This window comes from Halichoerus grypus, chromosome 2, assembly GCF_964656455.1.
Source record: "Halichoerus grypus chromosome 2, mHalGry1.hap1.1, whole genome shotgun sequence".
Classification (NCBI taxonomy): Eukaryota; Metazoa; Chordata; class Mammalia; order Carnivora; family Phocidae; genus Halichoerus; species Halichoerus grypus.
In genome coordinates, this window is record NC_135713.1 from 14,964,797 (window position 1) to 14,982,018 (window position 17,222).

General features: G+C 34.5%; 1 long non-coding RNA gene across 1 annotated transcript in view; it reads left to right on the forward strand.

Moving 5' to 3' along the window:
• The first annotated feature begins 835 nt into the window (after nt 1-835).
• LOC118546092 (uncharacterized) overlaps nt 836-17,222 on the forward strand; it is a 192,669-nt gene continuing 176,282 nt past the window's right edge. Inside the window, exon 1 of the long non-coding RNA XR_004922433.2 lies at nt 836-1,115. This is a non-coding gene — a long non-coding RNA (uncharacterized LOC118546092). The remainder of the gene's footprint in view (nt 1,116-17,222) is intronic.

The window sequence follows — 17,222 nt, forward strand, 5'->3', positions numbered from 1 at the left end:
TATAGAATCCTTCTAGTGAGAAGTAAGCTATTCTTCTTTGGAGTAACTGAGCAATAAAAATTAGAACAGAAAAACAATTACCTCGAATAAAATTTAATAGGAAAATATTTTATTTTATATATTTTTAAGATTTATTCATTTATTTTAGAGAGAGAGAATGAGAGAGAGTGAGCATGCGAGCAGGAGAGGCACAGAGGGAAAAGGGGGAGAATCTCAAGCAGACACCCCACTGAGTGTGGAGCCTAATTCAGGGCTTGATATCATGACCTGAGCTAAAATCAAGAGTCGGTCACTTAACCAAATGAGCCACCCAGGTACCCCAATAGGAAAATATTTTAATTTTATAAAACCACTTTTCATTTTCTACTATCAGCAATGAAAAGGTAATTCTTTTCATCTCAATAACTGAAACTGAATTTCTTTGGAATTGAAAGCGTGATACTCTTGCTAGAAAATGCAATGTGCTTAGCAACACATATAAAACTGGGAGGAAGGGCCTTCACATGGTGTTTTAACAAGCCCTCCAGGGATTGGGATTCACAAGGAAGGTAGGGAACCACTTTGTTAGGACATTATCTTGGGTTAGGTTGTCTACAAAGAAGATACCATACTGTGAGTGATAGACCATTATGATCATCATCAACTCAGAGCTTGTTAGAAGTGCAAATTCTCAGATCTCCCTTCCACACCTACTGAATCTGGGGCCAGGAACCTTTGACCCAGGAACCTGGGTTTAACAGCCTCTCCAGGTGATTCTTATTCTCTGAAAGTAGACCTTGGGATAAAGGTCCAGGTGCCAGTGATTTTTAAAGGAAGTTCCATCAGGAGAAATCAATAGAGCCTGGTAAACAGAATCAAGAAGCAGACGACAGAGGCAGGAGCCCAGTTTCATGTGAAGTTTCAGCCTTAGCCTGACCCTGGACAGGCCTCGAGTAGGAATTGCACTTTATGGGTAATTCTTCTAGGCTTTCTTACAAGGTGTGACCCTTCACGCCTGCTCCGGCACTATCTGTGGTCTTTGAATTCTTAGTGAGGCAGCTCCAGGAGCCCAAGAGCAGCCCTCTGAAGAAGAATTCAGGATGAAGCTGCTGGAAATAAAGCATCTAGAACTGGAGGTATGAGTGTGCAGAACTCGGGAAAGGAATCTAAGGGGACTGTGGTGGAAGAAAAAAATGTGCTTCCCTTGGAAATATAGTTTGTTTGTTTGTTTGTTTTTAATATAGAGCTTTGATTCAGATCCTCAGCATGTCTTGCTTGCTTTTTAGTACTGAGTAATTTATGTAACTATCTAAGCCTGAGCCCCATTTTGGCACCAGTAAAATTGGCATCGGAATGTACAGCACTTTTAGAAATATAAATAAGAGAATGCATAGACAAGTATGAAGCAGATAGACTCATGCTTTGTAGGTGTGGATGAATCAGTGGGACTGAAATAGTTAAAATAATTTTGTTTCCTTTGGAGGTCTCTAAATGATTTGCATCTGTTAACTTATATAATTTAAGAGCAGCACTGTGAGGTAAGCTGGAAATTTTTGTGAAATATCAGAGAGCCTAGTTTAGTACATTTTTAATTGAAAACAATCTTTAATGATCCATGATGTGAACCTCCATATATTTAGTTATATCAATTCTATATTTAAATTACTCTTCTATGGTCAATTAGTAATCTTTCAAATGTAATTGAAATGTAGTCACGAGAGATATAAACATATATTCTACTCAGAATTTTCATTTTTGAGGAAACCGCTATGAATAACAGCTCAATATCACAGGACTGGTTGTTCTTGCTCTTCACAGAATATTTTTTGTTGTTATCTATATGAGAGAACATCATGAGATATGAACAGTAAATTCAGTGTTTCATGAAAATAAATGTATTTTAGTTTCATCAAAGATAATTCTACTGCTTTGAGTATGCAAGAAAAACCTCATGTCTTGAAGTTACTATTATGAAGTTATAATTCTATAGCTTTTATAGAAATATTAGGTGTAGCTTTTTCTTATTCATAGATTATAAAATACATTGTGTTCTTAAATTTGCTGGAAATCATAACATTTTATGATACATAAAATAGTATGTCAGCTTTGAAGTTGTTTGATGGCTTTAAATACATTACTTTATGACAGAAGCCTTTAAAAACAAAGCAAAAGAAAAGAAAAATCCCAGTGGAAAATTTTGCCACATCCTTGTTCTCATAATCTGCAAAATGACAATCTAACATAGTCTTTTTAATCAAAATTGATACCTAACTTGACTCAATGTAACATGGTCACAAAAATAATAATCTGTTAGCCATATGTAAGTGTGCAATGTCAATAAAAATGTCACTTTATATCAAATATGAATTGCATAAAATCTAATATAATAATAAATTAAAGGAAGTGAGAATTTTTTTATAATTTATTTAGTCTAAAATATTGTATACATTGAGTCAGTTCTAAGTGTGATTGGCCAATAACACGGTACAACTAGATTTTAGAAATAATAGCCAACAGTGGTTTTTAAATCAAACATTCACATATGTGTATAGGTATCTGTTGTGCCATTATCCATTTTGTGCTCCTAAGGACCCATTACCAACACCAGTTTAGGATTTGTGTACATATTTATGTGGGCACTTTTGAAAATTGGCTTCCCTTGATACTCTAATAAGCAGCATAACTCAGAGCAATACTTTGAAGACTAAGGATGAAGTGGTGTGTGCTGACTCTCTCCCATACATTATTTAGCATTTTTTTTTTTTATCACAGTGCATAAAGTCCGCATGCCTAAAGCAAATGAATGGAAGCTAAAACTCTCCTTTTGGGAGCATAGAGCTAGGGACCCATACACATATATTTTTTTCTGTAGTACACACATATATTCTGTAATTTGTCAGTGTTAATGCTAATATATTTTAAGTTCAAGTCTTCAAAGTTAGGGCAACAGATTTTATACCACAGGAGTCTAGTACAGGATTAATGGCTAACACAAGGTCTTATTTTCTTTTGTGACATGATTTTTTTCCACATAAATTGTATTTTCATGGATGCTATTAATTTTATTCATGGATTTTATAAAGAATTAATATGTTCTTCTAATTTGGCAGTTCTTATGATTTAAAAAAGCCATACAAAAAAAAAATAAATAAAAAAATAAAAAAGCCATACATATCATCATTTTCTTTACCTAATCCTGTACCTGCTAAGTGAAATAATACCTGGAGGATTTTTACTGTCATACATGAATTATTATTTAGGATAATCATTTTTTTTTTAAAGCAGATTTGTCCTTCCTTAATAGACTCCCTATTCTTTAAGGCCAGCTTTTGTCAAAATTCCCCTTTAATTTGAGCTGTATCTCAAGTGCAGTATGCTGGCTTACTACCTCCTTTTTTGCTACTTTAGCAATTTATACCTTTGTTACGCCACATCACTATTTATTAGAGTTGTGAAGTCACTTCCTCCCACTCACTTCTGATATAATGATCACCTTAAAGATAAATAGATATGGTTATTGACCTTGTGAATTTTAATGTCAAGGTAATGATAGACACAGGTGACTTCAATTTACTCTATCATGATGGGGACTGGCTACATGTTCATCTTGCTATCTTTTCTTCCTGGGTACCCGGGAGAACTATAGTTGGGTTAGTGCTCTAGGGTTTGCTCTGGCTGTTGGAATATGATCAGAATTGATATATAATACTTTCCATCCTAGAGTCTCCCATAAAACCCATGGCTCACTCTTTCTTTAAAAATGATTGCTGAATGCAGGATCCAGCAGAGGACTTTGAGTAGGCCCTTTGGGGCAGGAGAGTCACCAATTGGAAAAGCCCGTGCTTCTTTAGTTGCAGTGTGGATGGTTACTCATTAAACACCAATCAGACTATGATAGGAGCAAGAACTAAATCTTGATTTCTTAAGCTGCTAAGAGTTTGGAGATTTTTTTGTGTGATTGCTTTTAGCACTGAAGCAGAACCTAACCTATCCTGACTAGTAGAAATACATGGTAAGTCCTGTATTAGAACATTTTTTCCCCTTTCTTTCTCTTTCTTTTTCTTTCTCTTTTTCCTTTCCTTTCTCTCTTTCCTTTTCTTTATCTCTTTCTTTCTCTTTCTTTCTTTCTTTCTTTCCTTCTTTCTTCTTTTTTTCTTATGATGATCTTCGGATTTTAAAAGAGGATTTTAATTGGCATCCATCCTTCCCTTTCTTCTTCTTTTTTTTAAATTAAGATTTTATTTGTTTATTTGACAGAGGGAGAGAGAAAGCACAAGCAGGGGAAAGGGGAAAAGGAGAGGGAGAAGCAGGCTCCCTGCTCAGAGCCCGATGTGGGGCTCGATCCCAGGACCCTGGGATCATGACCTGAGCTGGCAACGCTTAACCGACTGAGCCATCCAGGAGCCCCTGTCCCTTTCTTCTTTATTCACATTTCATTCTCATCTCCATGGGCACCATAGTCAACTATTTTATTTATTTTTAAAAATATTTTATTTATTTGAGAGAGAGAGAGAGAGAATGTGTGCTAGTGTGAGTTGGGGGGGCAGAGGGGGAGGGAGGGAGGGGGAGGAATCTTGAGCAGACTCTGCACTGAGCATGGAGCTTGATTGACACAGGGCTTGATCTCACGACCCTGATTTCACGAACTGAGCCAAAACCAAGAGTTGGACCCTTAACCAGCTGAGCCACCCCAATAACCAACTATTTTAATCACTATCTTAAAAAATATCTTGTAGGGCACCTAAGTGGCTCAGTTGGTTGGTTAAGTGTCTGCCTTCAGCTCAGGTCATGATCGTGGAGTCCTGGGATTGAGCCTCATGGAGCAGGCTCTGTGCTCAGTGGAAGTCTGCTTCTCTCTCTCCCTCTGCTCCTCCCTCGGCTCATGCTTGCTCTGTTTCTCTCTCTCTTTCACTCTCTCTCTCAAATAAATAAATAAAATCTTTTAAAAAATATCTCAGGCGCCCCTTCATCTTCCTTACTCTTAAGTATTGGGAATTTTTAAGATTCTATTTGGCATCCTCTTCTCTTTGCATTCCACAACTTCTTCCTTGGATATTACCTTCCTTCACATGGGAATTTTCCATGATTTTGTTCTGGTATCACTCACATTTTTATTTGTAATCCAGACATCTCTTTTAAAATACAAAGCCACCAGAATATATGCTTGTTTTGTTTGTATATATGCTTATATATTTACTTGTTTTGTTCTCTATTATGTCCTCAGTGCAAATGACACAATTTAGCTTTAGTATATTAAGTAGTTGTTGAATAAACAAACACTCAAGCTAAACATGTATGTGTCTAAGAAACACATTCCATTAAAAGTTGATATCTCTAAAACTGAACTCACCAAATACTGACATTTTCCATTTATCTAATTCACCATCAATATAAATAGCACAGCCATTCAAGAAGTAGATTTAGCTGAAAGTCTGGTGACATATACCTTCCTCTATCATATGTCATTCTTGTTGCTAAATTTGCCTCAAGTTTTCAAATCTTTCACTTCTCCTGTATCTGTTGCAGTCACTACTGTTGCAGTGTATCCTCCCTCACCTGGACTACTGAATTAAGCTCTAAGATAGTCAATTCCTGAGGGGTTTCCTGTCATCTTTCCCTAGACATATGTACAAATAGTTGAATGATCCTCATGAAAAAATAAGTTGAATGTACTGATTTCATTTTAATATTATAATCTCAATTTATATATATATATATATCAATTTATATATATATATATTATAATCAATTTAATATTATCTCAAATCTCAAATATTCTTTTTACATTGCCTGGAAATATTTACTTTCAATAGGAAGCTCAACACATTCTTCCATATTTTTCTTCTGTTGCCTTTTAACTTCTACCCTTCTGTACACACAATTAATGTGTTCAGAAAAGAAAATAAAGAAACAACTAAGACTGCATCAATCCCATGCCCTCTCTCCACCTCTAAACTCTCTGCAATTGCACTTGTCTCAACCTTTACCTTCTCTTACACCTAAAGCAGCTTCCCTCCTCTCACAAGGAGATAACCCCGGCTTTGTGCCCTGGATTGCATCAACTCTTACCTTTTAAAGAAACGTGGCTCCTTGTATAATCCTTTTAATTTCCTAAGTTTTGAGCTACCCCCGGAAGCATACAAATATACTCAAATCCTTATCCATATGGCTCTTCCTTCCTATAAGCTATTCTCTTATTTCTCAACAAAGCATCTTAGAAAATATTGTCTACATGCTGTCCATACCCCCACAACCCCATTCACTGCCTACCCTTCCAATTTGGTCCCCGTGCATATACTCAATCAAACCCGGTTTTGAGTATTTCCCTTTCTTCATGTTTGTCACTCTTGCATTAGCATGTGACACAGCCGATGGCTTTCTCCTTCTTGAAATTATTTCCTTTTCATCCCCAGGACTCAACATTCTTCACTTGTCTGTTGTGCTGTATGGGGATTTCCTTCTTGAAGGCCTTAATTACCATCTGTGTGATAATGTTACACATAATCACCAGGTCAAACCCTTCTTCAAACTCCAGGCTTATGAACTTCCCTGATAGTTCACAAAACTGGTAATTGATAAAGCCCATTGCCCAGAGACCTACAGAAACACATCTGTAATGAAACAGTGTTAGGTTTATTCACTTGCAGAAGCAAGGGAAGACCTACAGCATGGAAAACCATGAGACCTCTCAAAAAGGGGGAGTTAAGGAAGAGTACTCCAAAGAAACAGAATGATCAGAGCTTGTCACAGGCTTGTCCAAGGAGAGAATGGTCAGAATTTGTAAACTGGAGTTGCTGGAACATTCAGCAATTTTATCTTTTGAGTCTGTGAAATGCTCCTCTTCAATTAGGATGTCTCCGTGATGTTTGTGATGGACATCATGGCCTGTCTGGAATAATGCATCTATCTTGTGAGTCAGGAAACATTTTGCAAGTTATGATTTCTGTCTTGTTTTCCCACTCCCCAAGTCACAATCCATTTGTCAGTGGGCCCAGTTTTCAGTTTGTTATTTTAAATCTCCATGTGGGTATCATAAAGATTTTTCACATTTAAATACTTTTCAAAAAAACAAAACAAAGCAAAACAAAAAAACACAGTATCATTCTCTACAACTTTGATATCCCCATTCTTTCTCTCCTTCATAAACAGTACTATTATCCACTGAATTATTAGAAACATAACATTTTTGTAGTGTTTATTTTCTTCATTCTTTTTTTTTCCATATTCCATAAGATTTCCAAAATCTTAAAGATTTTATTTATTTGACAGAGAGAAAGAGAGCACACAAGTAGGGGGAGCAGAAGGCAGAGGGAGAGGGAGAAACAGGCTTCCCATTGAGCAGGGAGCCCAATGCGGGGCTCCATCCCAGGGCCCTGGGATCATGACCTGAGCTGAAGGCAGATGCTTAACTGACTGAGCCACCCAGGTGCCCTATTTTCTTCATTCTAATGGGCATTTTATCAATATATCTGCCATGTCTAACTCCATCATTTATTTTACTTTCTATAAGTTCACTGTCTGGAGCCCAAGGACTTAATTGCACCGGTGGTATTTCTGTTGGCTCCCCTCCTTTTGTTTTTTAATTTTCTATTGTGAGCTCATGTTCAATTGAGCTCAGTTAATGGAACCTGTAAACTTGAGTTGAGTTTATTCCTCAGAGAGTATTGCATTTTTTTTATGACAAGTACTAAGTTTGCTACATACTCTGGACCACTTTCAGTTAATTATGATTTTTTGAGTCTGGGGCTAATAGGTAATAAAAATTCAAAAATTAGATGTGTTAGAGAGTAATTCTGTGATTAAAATTCTCAGGGTGACTTTTCGTCAGACATTGTGTAGCTCTATGAGAACTTATTTGTTTGCGGTCATCCTGGTTTTTGCACATAATTCTTAATAGGACTGTCCTTTTGGCTCTATGGCTGCTAGTCGTGGATTTTTTCTTCCCAAATACTAACATTGTTACAGTTCATGCCTCTTTCGTTCCCCTGGGATAAACTTTAAAAATGTTATCCTCTAGTCTACTGAAATTAGCAAATTCATTTAGGAGCTTAAAGTTTTATCTCCACTTGCAAGTCCAGTTTCCTTCTCCCTCTTTGTTTCTGAATCTTGGTTGTTGCTCTTATTTTTAATATAAGATAATAATTAAAATATTTTTGTATTTACAGTGATTTTCTGCTTAATTTTATGGTGATAGTTTTTGCTTTTTAGTATGTGGGATTTCTAGAAACAGAATTTTCACTATTCATTCTTCAACATAGACTCTTGAAATAATTGTAAGATATCAGAGTCAAAAGGTCCTCAATAATTAATTGGAATACATTTTCTTTTAGTGTCAGAGTTTGTCCTATAATGCAGCTGTCAAGTAATTATCTGTCATTTGATTAAATACCATGAGAGACTTCCTGTTCCATGGTAGAGTATAAATGTTTCAATTTTTTTTACATATTAAGGCTTAATTTTTATCCCATTAGGTTATAACATTGAGGATCTCATCACTTTTTTTTTTTGTAAAAATGAAATTTCTTCAACTTTGAAATCAACTTTAATGTTCACAATCCTATTCTTGTAAAAAAAAAAAAAAATCATATAAACTTAGGTGTCCAATGTATTGAGTACTTAAAAAAAAGGAGCAACAAATCACATAAATTATGGTGTATGGTTTTGAACTGGTCATCAAATCTTCCTTGGGGACTGGGAACAACTGTAAAGTTGTTGACTCAAAGAATACCATAAAAAGCAATAATTAGCATTCTAGGATCATATTTTAAACATATTAAAAACACTTTAAAATAGATTTTATAAAACATAGCCTCTTAAGAAAAACTCAATTAAAAATAATATATGAGTCTTGTATATTTTGCTAACATAAGCAAACCAAAGTCCAGATGAAATGGTGAGATTGAGGAACTCCCTGAAAATGGATGATCTTCAGGGAAAACTCCTGCAGAGAGAAATCAAGAACTGTCAATAGGAGAGGCAAGACTGATCCTAATTGACATTTTATGCACAGAAAAAGTGCGTTTATAGAATAACCTTAAGAAAGCCATAGAAATGCAAAATGATATACACTTGTTTCTCTGGAGAGGTGCTCTCCGTAAGAGAAGGGGATGGCATTCAAGGTATATGTGCAAGTTATACATTTAGGAATTCGTAAAGCAAAATTAATCCTATGTATAAATTAGGGCAAAGATGAACAGTTAACAAGGAAAATATTTTAACAGGTAGGGATTCTTGTGATTTTTGTTTCTTTTTTTAAAAGAAATAATATTCAGATTTAACCTTGCCTATGGATATTTATAGAGTGTTTGTTGGCTCTCATTCAAGGTCCTGCTCTTAGCTCCCCTAGGATCAATTCATTTCAGTAAATTTCAAAGATAGTTCACACAGTGTTTTAAAAGATCTATCAGGATGTAAGTTTGAATTTTTCAGGTGTCTTATCAGATGCTGAGTATAGTATAGTAAATTGACAATGCTTTTATTTTTTATTTTCTTGGGGTACTTATTTTTATCGATTTACAAAAATATTTATATGGAATGCATTTCTCAAGCACTATATATATATACTTAAGATTCTTCTGCTCCCCTCCAACTCCCTCCCCACTCCACCCTCCACCCCATGTAAAGAACATAAAGCATCCGGTAGAAAGCAAAATATTTTAAAGTACGTTGTGAGAAAATAAACTCATGGGGCACCTGGGTGGCTCAGTCGTTAAGTGTCTGCCTTTGGCTGGGGTCATGATCCCAGGATCCCGGGATCCAGCCCCACATGGGGGCTCCCTGCTCAGCTGGAAGCCTGCTTCTCCCTCTCCCACTCCCCCTGCTTGTGTTCCTGCTCTCGGTGTCTCTCTCACTGTCAAATAAATAAATAAAATCTTTTTTAAACAAAAAAGAAAAACTCATATATACAATTTAATGGATTGATCTGAGCCATATTCCCAGGGCATTTTCTTATTTTTGAATTCAGCTTGTAATCAAAGAATATATGTTCCTTGAAATTACCTTCTATTTAAAGACATCCAAAATATCTGAAGTAATTCTCTAGTCCTTTATGGTTTAAATTGCTGTAAAGGAATATGACATTAAAAAAATCAGATAAATTCATCATGTATCAAGATTATGGGTTACTAGGAAATTTCATAGTGAACTATTCATATAGAAAATGAAAAGGAGACTTCATTACTGTTTTAGCTCTTATCTCTTGGTCCTATATCTCTTTACTCAAATTTTCCATTTTTTCCTTCTAGGCTATATCAACATGGGTTTATATATCATTAAATGAACACTTGTGACTTAATGTATCCTCATAATTTTGATTTAGCCCTTGAAATAAATGAACAGATTGTTCTGATACTCTATGTTCATATATTAGCCAGTCTACAGTTTATTGTAAGTTCTTATCAAACAAAATCTTAGTATTAGAAATTCCATGGGCATTTAGTTGGGGAAATTTTTCATGTTTTATTTCCCTCTTGGAGATTCATAATGCATTTTGTTATATCAAGACAGTGAGAACCCTTGTCCTAGAAATGTATATTTTTAAAACTTATTTAATTCAGTGTTTCTTAATTTCTTTGCATTGGTAAACATACTACATAATCCTCCAAAGTTTTCCAAACACAACTTGGAAAATGTTGCTACCTTGCAACAACAAAAACTATATAATTTTAAGAAAGTAATCATTAGGGATGCCTGGGTGGATCAGTCGGTTAAGCGGCTGCCTTCAGCCTGGGTCATGATCCCAGGGTCCTGGGATCGAGTCCCACATCGGGCTCCTTGCTCAGCAGGGAGCCTGCTTCTCCCTCGCTCTCCCTCTGCTTGTGCTCTCTCTGTCAAATAAATAATAAAATCTTAAAAAAAAAAGAAAGTAATCATTAAATTAATGCATATATAAAAATGTAGATATTTTAATGAATGTGTTATGAATTAATGCATATATTCAATAATACATTAAATTAAGACATGTACATTTTAATGCATAACCACATGAAAGCACTTAAAATTGATATGATGGGAGAAACAAAAATCAATATAAAATCTACCCCTTCATTAATTTAATAAACAAATTATGCATTATAAGTGCAGATCTATATCTTATCAAGAAATTTGGGCCTCTGTCCGTACGGCAAGTTGGTAAATAAATAACTATAACATAAGATGCTATAAACATACTTGACTATTGAACTTAACTTGTTCTGTGGGTTCAGAAATTGCATTTTCATACAAAGAAAACACCATATTGGAGACTGAAAGATATGGGGAAATAGCACATGTGAAGAGCCTACTATGCAAAAGAGAGTAGACTGTATGTGAGAAACCGGAAGGAAATTATCATGGTTGGAATGTATGAACAAAAGGATAGTTTGGTTCATGATCAAGCTGGAGAGGCAATGGCAATGAGAATATTCAGGGTTCTTATGGTCAATTTAAGAATTTTTGAATTTAAGGGAAACTGGGAAAATAATCACAAGGTTTTCAGGTAAGGACCAAAGTTTCTACTTCAAAACATTTTCTTTATTTGATTTAAAATATAAATTTGAAGAAAGCAAAATGGATGTGGAGAAGCTAATTAAGTCCGTTCTGTAATAGACTGGACTAAAGATAATAATAGGGGGTTGGTTTCATGTTGTCAGTGTTTGGTCTCTGCATTCAAATAAGAAAATATGTATTATTTATATTATATATTCAAATATATTTTACATATTTATATAGATTGATGAGATATAGATATCAAATATTTAATATATTTAACTTATCAATATACATTTATATATCAAGTGTATCTTTAAATATTTATATAATCCTATTTGAATTTTTAAATATTTTTCTCAGGAAGAGGGATATCAGCATGATTTAATTTTCCTGGATTGAGTAACTGATTTATACAATATACTAAGAAAAGAAACACTAGACAAGAATTAAGTTTTGGTGAATAATTTGAATATTTCATGTCAGTTTTCAGTTTTAATCTAGTTAGTAAGTGTCAAAGTCTTCCAATTTTTCAAACATACATAGCAACATACAGAATCTTGAAATTGTCCTTGACTCTTCTTTTTTCTTATACCTACATCAAAACTAACACTTCAATCTTCAAAAATATTAGCATCTTAATACTTATCAGCACCTCCATTGTTAACACCCTAATCTGAGGCACTTCATTCTTTAAATAATTTATTTCAATAGCATTCTAACTGTTCAGCCTACTTTCTCCCTTGACCTCTTCAATCCTAAAGATCAACCAAAAAATTATCATGTTAAAATGTAATTAATTCTTGCTATTCCTCTACTCAACCCCGCTAACTTCTCATCTTACATAGTACCCAAACTTATAATGGGGGGGCCCACTACTCAGGCCCCCCATTACTCCTTTAACTTTATTATTTCATTTTCTTCTATCTTCCTTGCTTAGTCTTCATTCTCATAACACTAATGCAGGCACATTGGCCTCCCAGTAATTTCTCAAACAAACTATCATATGTCTGCCTCAGGGTCTTTGCACTTGTATCTTTGGACTGGATTGGCCTTCCCCCAGGAAGCCTCAACACTGTTTCACTTTTTACACACTGGACACTTCATTTAAAATTTCAATCATCACCCAAACATTGCCACCCTTTCCCCAGCTAATATTATGTTACTAATAAAAAATTAATAAACATACTAATAATTTTTGGTCTGTTCCACTCTTCAAAATAGTGCCTTAACTGCACATAAGACAGAATTTTGTTTAGTTGTTTTTCTTTCTGTTTTGCCTTATCCCCTTTATGTATAGTAATCATTCAATATGTATTTGTTTAATGGATGGGTGGATGGATGGATGGATGACTATGCTGACACTGATCTGCCAACAAGACATCAAAACAAATCTGTAACATTTGCATATTGAAATTGAAGCTTGAAGCCTAGAAGACAGTCTTTGCTGGACATATATTTTTGGCTCCTCTCAGCATACTAATGTAACTTAGAAACATGGTAGAAAACACATGTTTCTAGAAAGAGTCTTTAGAATTGGGAAGAGGATCAAGGATATCTTCCTGTGTAACTTGTAACATCTACTGATGTGGAAACAGTGGCATATAGGGCTGAAAACCAGGATTCAGAAAGTAAAAGGAAATTCAGGTTTGTATGATATCATGGAAACCAAGGATAGAAAGTTAATACCAACCAATAACCAAACAAGCAAACAAGCAAATAAAAAACCAAAGTGCCATCAACAGTGTAATGACTGGTAAAGTATGAGAGGTATTTACTGGATTTAATCAAATAGAGGCCACCAGTGATTAGTGAAAATATAAAATAAAAAAAATAAAATAAAAACCATGGCATAGTAAGGAAGAAAGATTAAAAGGGATCATAAATGGGAAATAAATTAAGACATGGATAGTGCAAGGACAGATAAGTCAGGAGAATATAGACAATGAATAGCAGAGAATTAAGATGGTCCTTGGATGAAAATGAAGATTCAACGGAGAAATATTTATTTTTTTAAATATTTTTAAGATAGGGTAACTTGAGTTTGAGCATCAATATAAATATAATCGATCCAGTATAATTGATCCAATATAAATATAAATGATCCAGTACAAAAAGAGATGTTGACACAGAAGAAAGGACAATTCTTGGGCAATGTTCTTGGTAAGGAAGGGTGTGATCAGATTTAGAAAGTGGAGGTACTGGGATGGAAGAACACAAATGTGAATGTAGAATTATTTATATAGATCTGGTGGTGGGAAACTGGAGATTTCCATTTGAATTTTTTTTTTTTTCCATAAGTAATGAGTCAAATTTATCTACTTAGTTGAGAGGATTAGGAAAGTTGGAGCACGTAGAGATCTAAGGAGACTATAATAGATTTCAAGATATTTTTGTACCTAATGGAGAGGTAAGTTGGTTGGAGAAATAGAGTTAGTCCATGGAGCAGAAATGGATGCCCAATCAATATTGTCCACCATGAATAATAATGATTTTAAATTGTTCCCTTGATTTTTTTGCTACTGCTCTTAGCAATTTCGGTGTAAGCATATGTTTCCATCAAATTGAAAGATGGACTGATATGCTATGTTATTGTACCTGGATTATGTTTCTGGTTTACATATAAGATGCTGATCAATTTTTGAAAGAAAATAACGTCATACTTAGAAATCTATGTGAAATGAGTTATTTACAGAATTCTTCCACAGTTTTGAATGTTGACTATCTTTATTTCCTGAAGGAGCATGCATATTCATAGTAGGTAGATGTAAATTTGAAACTCATGGGTTTGAAATTTACTTCACAGGCCAGTCTTCCTTACTCTTGATGCAATAAAAGGAATTAGGCACCTCACCAAATTGGCAAAATTCTACTAGAGCAACACCAGAAAGCAATTGGATAAATAACTATAATTCAAATATTTCTGAAATGTTTAAGATTTATAAGTGCATTTCTGCATTCACCTCTACTGTAGAGGTAGTCAGCACTGAAAGAGAGCTTCCTTTAATTTTTATAATATATCCGATAGCTTTACATAATCTTCACTTAAACTGTTTTGGTAAAAATGGATTTGGGGTCAAAGAATTCTCAGAACGTTCTTAAATGTAACAGTAAGCTCTAATAATCATGCAAAGTCAGTTCCTTACTAAAGCCAAAGTAGTGTTGTCAGATAAAATAGAGGATCCATAAACAATGAATATTTTTTTTTTTTTTACAAATATGCCTCATAGAATATTTGGACCATACTTTTTCTAAAAAAGGATACATTGTTTATCTGAAATGCAAATTTAACTGAGTGTCCTGGATTGTTATTTTGCTAAATTTGTGAATACTATACCAAAGACACACTCACCATACTATAGATTATTTATATTGGATTTCAGTGGATAAACACACACATACACAAATTGCAGTTCTTTTATGTGAGCCATCAAATTACTTACAGTGAGTTCTCTGTAGCAAACACTGTCAATGCCCCACCTATATACCTTCAACATATTCCTCTGCATGACAAAAGCTTTTTACTTCAAACGCTGATGGCTCTGACAAAGGGCTTTTATTTGTGACCATAGTAACCCTCTTAGTTCAGGGAGAGTCAGAGGTGTGTGTGTGAGTTAGAGAGAGAGAGAGAGAGAGGGGAAATGTTAGTAATAGCCCTGGAAAGAGCTCTTAATCAATGGTAGAGAGTTGATAGATCAATAACCCAGAATCCTTGTTCCCATTGTCTACAATGGCCACTGCACCACTATTATGTTTTCCTTCCCTTCTCTTACTGATCTGATTCTTTCTCTCTGAACTTTCAGGAACAAATAACCCCATTCAAAGTTTTGCACTCAAATCCTCACTTCAGGACTTTTTCCGGGAAAACCTAGACCAATTTTTCTAATTAAAAACAAACAACAACAACAACAAAAACTTTATTATGGTTAGTTTTAAACTTCTCCACTGAACAGTCTTCCAGAATAATGGCTCCCATCATGTCTGAGAGCGAAGACCTGGGAGGGTGTTAAAGATGGGGATTCCTGTGCTGTGTGAAATGTTAGGTGGGCTCCAGAAACTCATTGCATAAAATCCACTCCCGCTTCCAGATAACTCTTGTGTAGTTAACCCAGAACCAGGATTTATAGCTACAGCTCTAAGACCTGTTGTCATTAGTATGAAAGAGTCCCTATTTAAATTTCTCTTAATTAACTTGTACGGAAAGCAACCTAATATATAGTAGGAACACTGGTCTCCAGGACACAATGCTAGCTTTGACTCTGAGGTTTGCTGTGCAATCTTATATAAATGTATAAACTCTTTAGGGCTATGTTTCCTTAGCTGTAAAATGTATAGCATACCCTTGCTATACAACTTCTCTAAGTTACTATTTTAGCTAAACTATCTTTATTTTAGGCATTTTTCCTTTGCATTATAACCATAGTTGGGTGGATTCAAATAAAAGAGAAAGGGAAGTAAATGATTCATCTTCCTTTCAGAATGGAGGTATTTCATTTTAATCAAAGATCAGATCTTAGGAGACATTATCATGTCCTTGATGGGACTTTCTGTTCTGAATTGTTTCTCAATCTTGCCCTGATTTTTCTTTCTTTTTTTTTTTCTTTTTTTTATACATTGACCTTAATATGTGTGTGTAGTGTAAGGTGATTACATTATTTAATTCCATCATTTATGGCTAATGTTTTGGAAATAAAATCAATAAAACAAGACCTACAGACACCTTATATTATTTTATTCAACACTATTATTTGAAGCTAATCTTTTACAATGACCTTTTCATTCTTATTTATACTCAGGGATATCAAAATAGCTTTTTTTATTTTTTTTAAAGATTTTATTTATTTGACAGAGAGAGACAGCGAGAGAGGGAACAAAAGCAGGGGGTGTGGGAGAGGGAGAAGCAGGCCTCCCGCTGAGCAGGGAGCCTGATGTGGGACTTGATCCCAGGACCCTGGGATCATGACCTGAGCTGAAGGCAGACGCTTAACAACTGAGCCACCCACGTGCCCCCAAATAGCTTTTTTTAGTTTGTGTTAATTTGCTCTTCTGATGCTTTTCCTTACTAGGTAAAACCAAAGAAAATAGAATATATTATCATATGCCTCTTACATTTAAACAATTCTAACAGGCATGCCAAGAAATGTTATATTCTCTTTTAGCTTGGAAATTATTTTAGAAAATCATTAAATCTTCAGTGCCAATTTCTTCCCCAGATGTGCATCATTGAAATTATCATTTTCAAGGGAGCTCTATTTAATGTGTTTGCTTATTAGAGAAGTATGTAAATCAGATTACAGGTAGAAGATTTTAAAATATTTCTATAATTTATTACATAATTATAATTAAATACAATTAATTTAAATATGACAGATTGCAGGTGTTTACAATGTTTAAAAATACATATAAATTTATATTTATTGAAAATATTCACTATATTTCAAAATTAGACATTTTTAAAGAAAGATTAGAACAAAAGATAAGTATTCTTATCATCTACCTAATGTTAAAATTAAAAAGAAATACTTGCAGAGGTTGAGTAATTCATTTAGAAGCAGTTTTCTCCCTGTTCTCAATGGGGCTCTGTAGGGATTTACACTCTTAAACAATATACTGTCTTTTGCAAAAAGGAAAATTTGTGACCTAAGAAAGCATCAAACAAAATGGTTTAAAAAACATGACTCTTACTAACTCTGAGCTTATTTGTTTATTCCTCAACTGATTTTGTACAGTGCTTTGAAGTGCCATGTGATTTTATGCTAATTTTAATTATCATTATT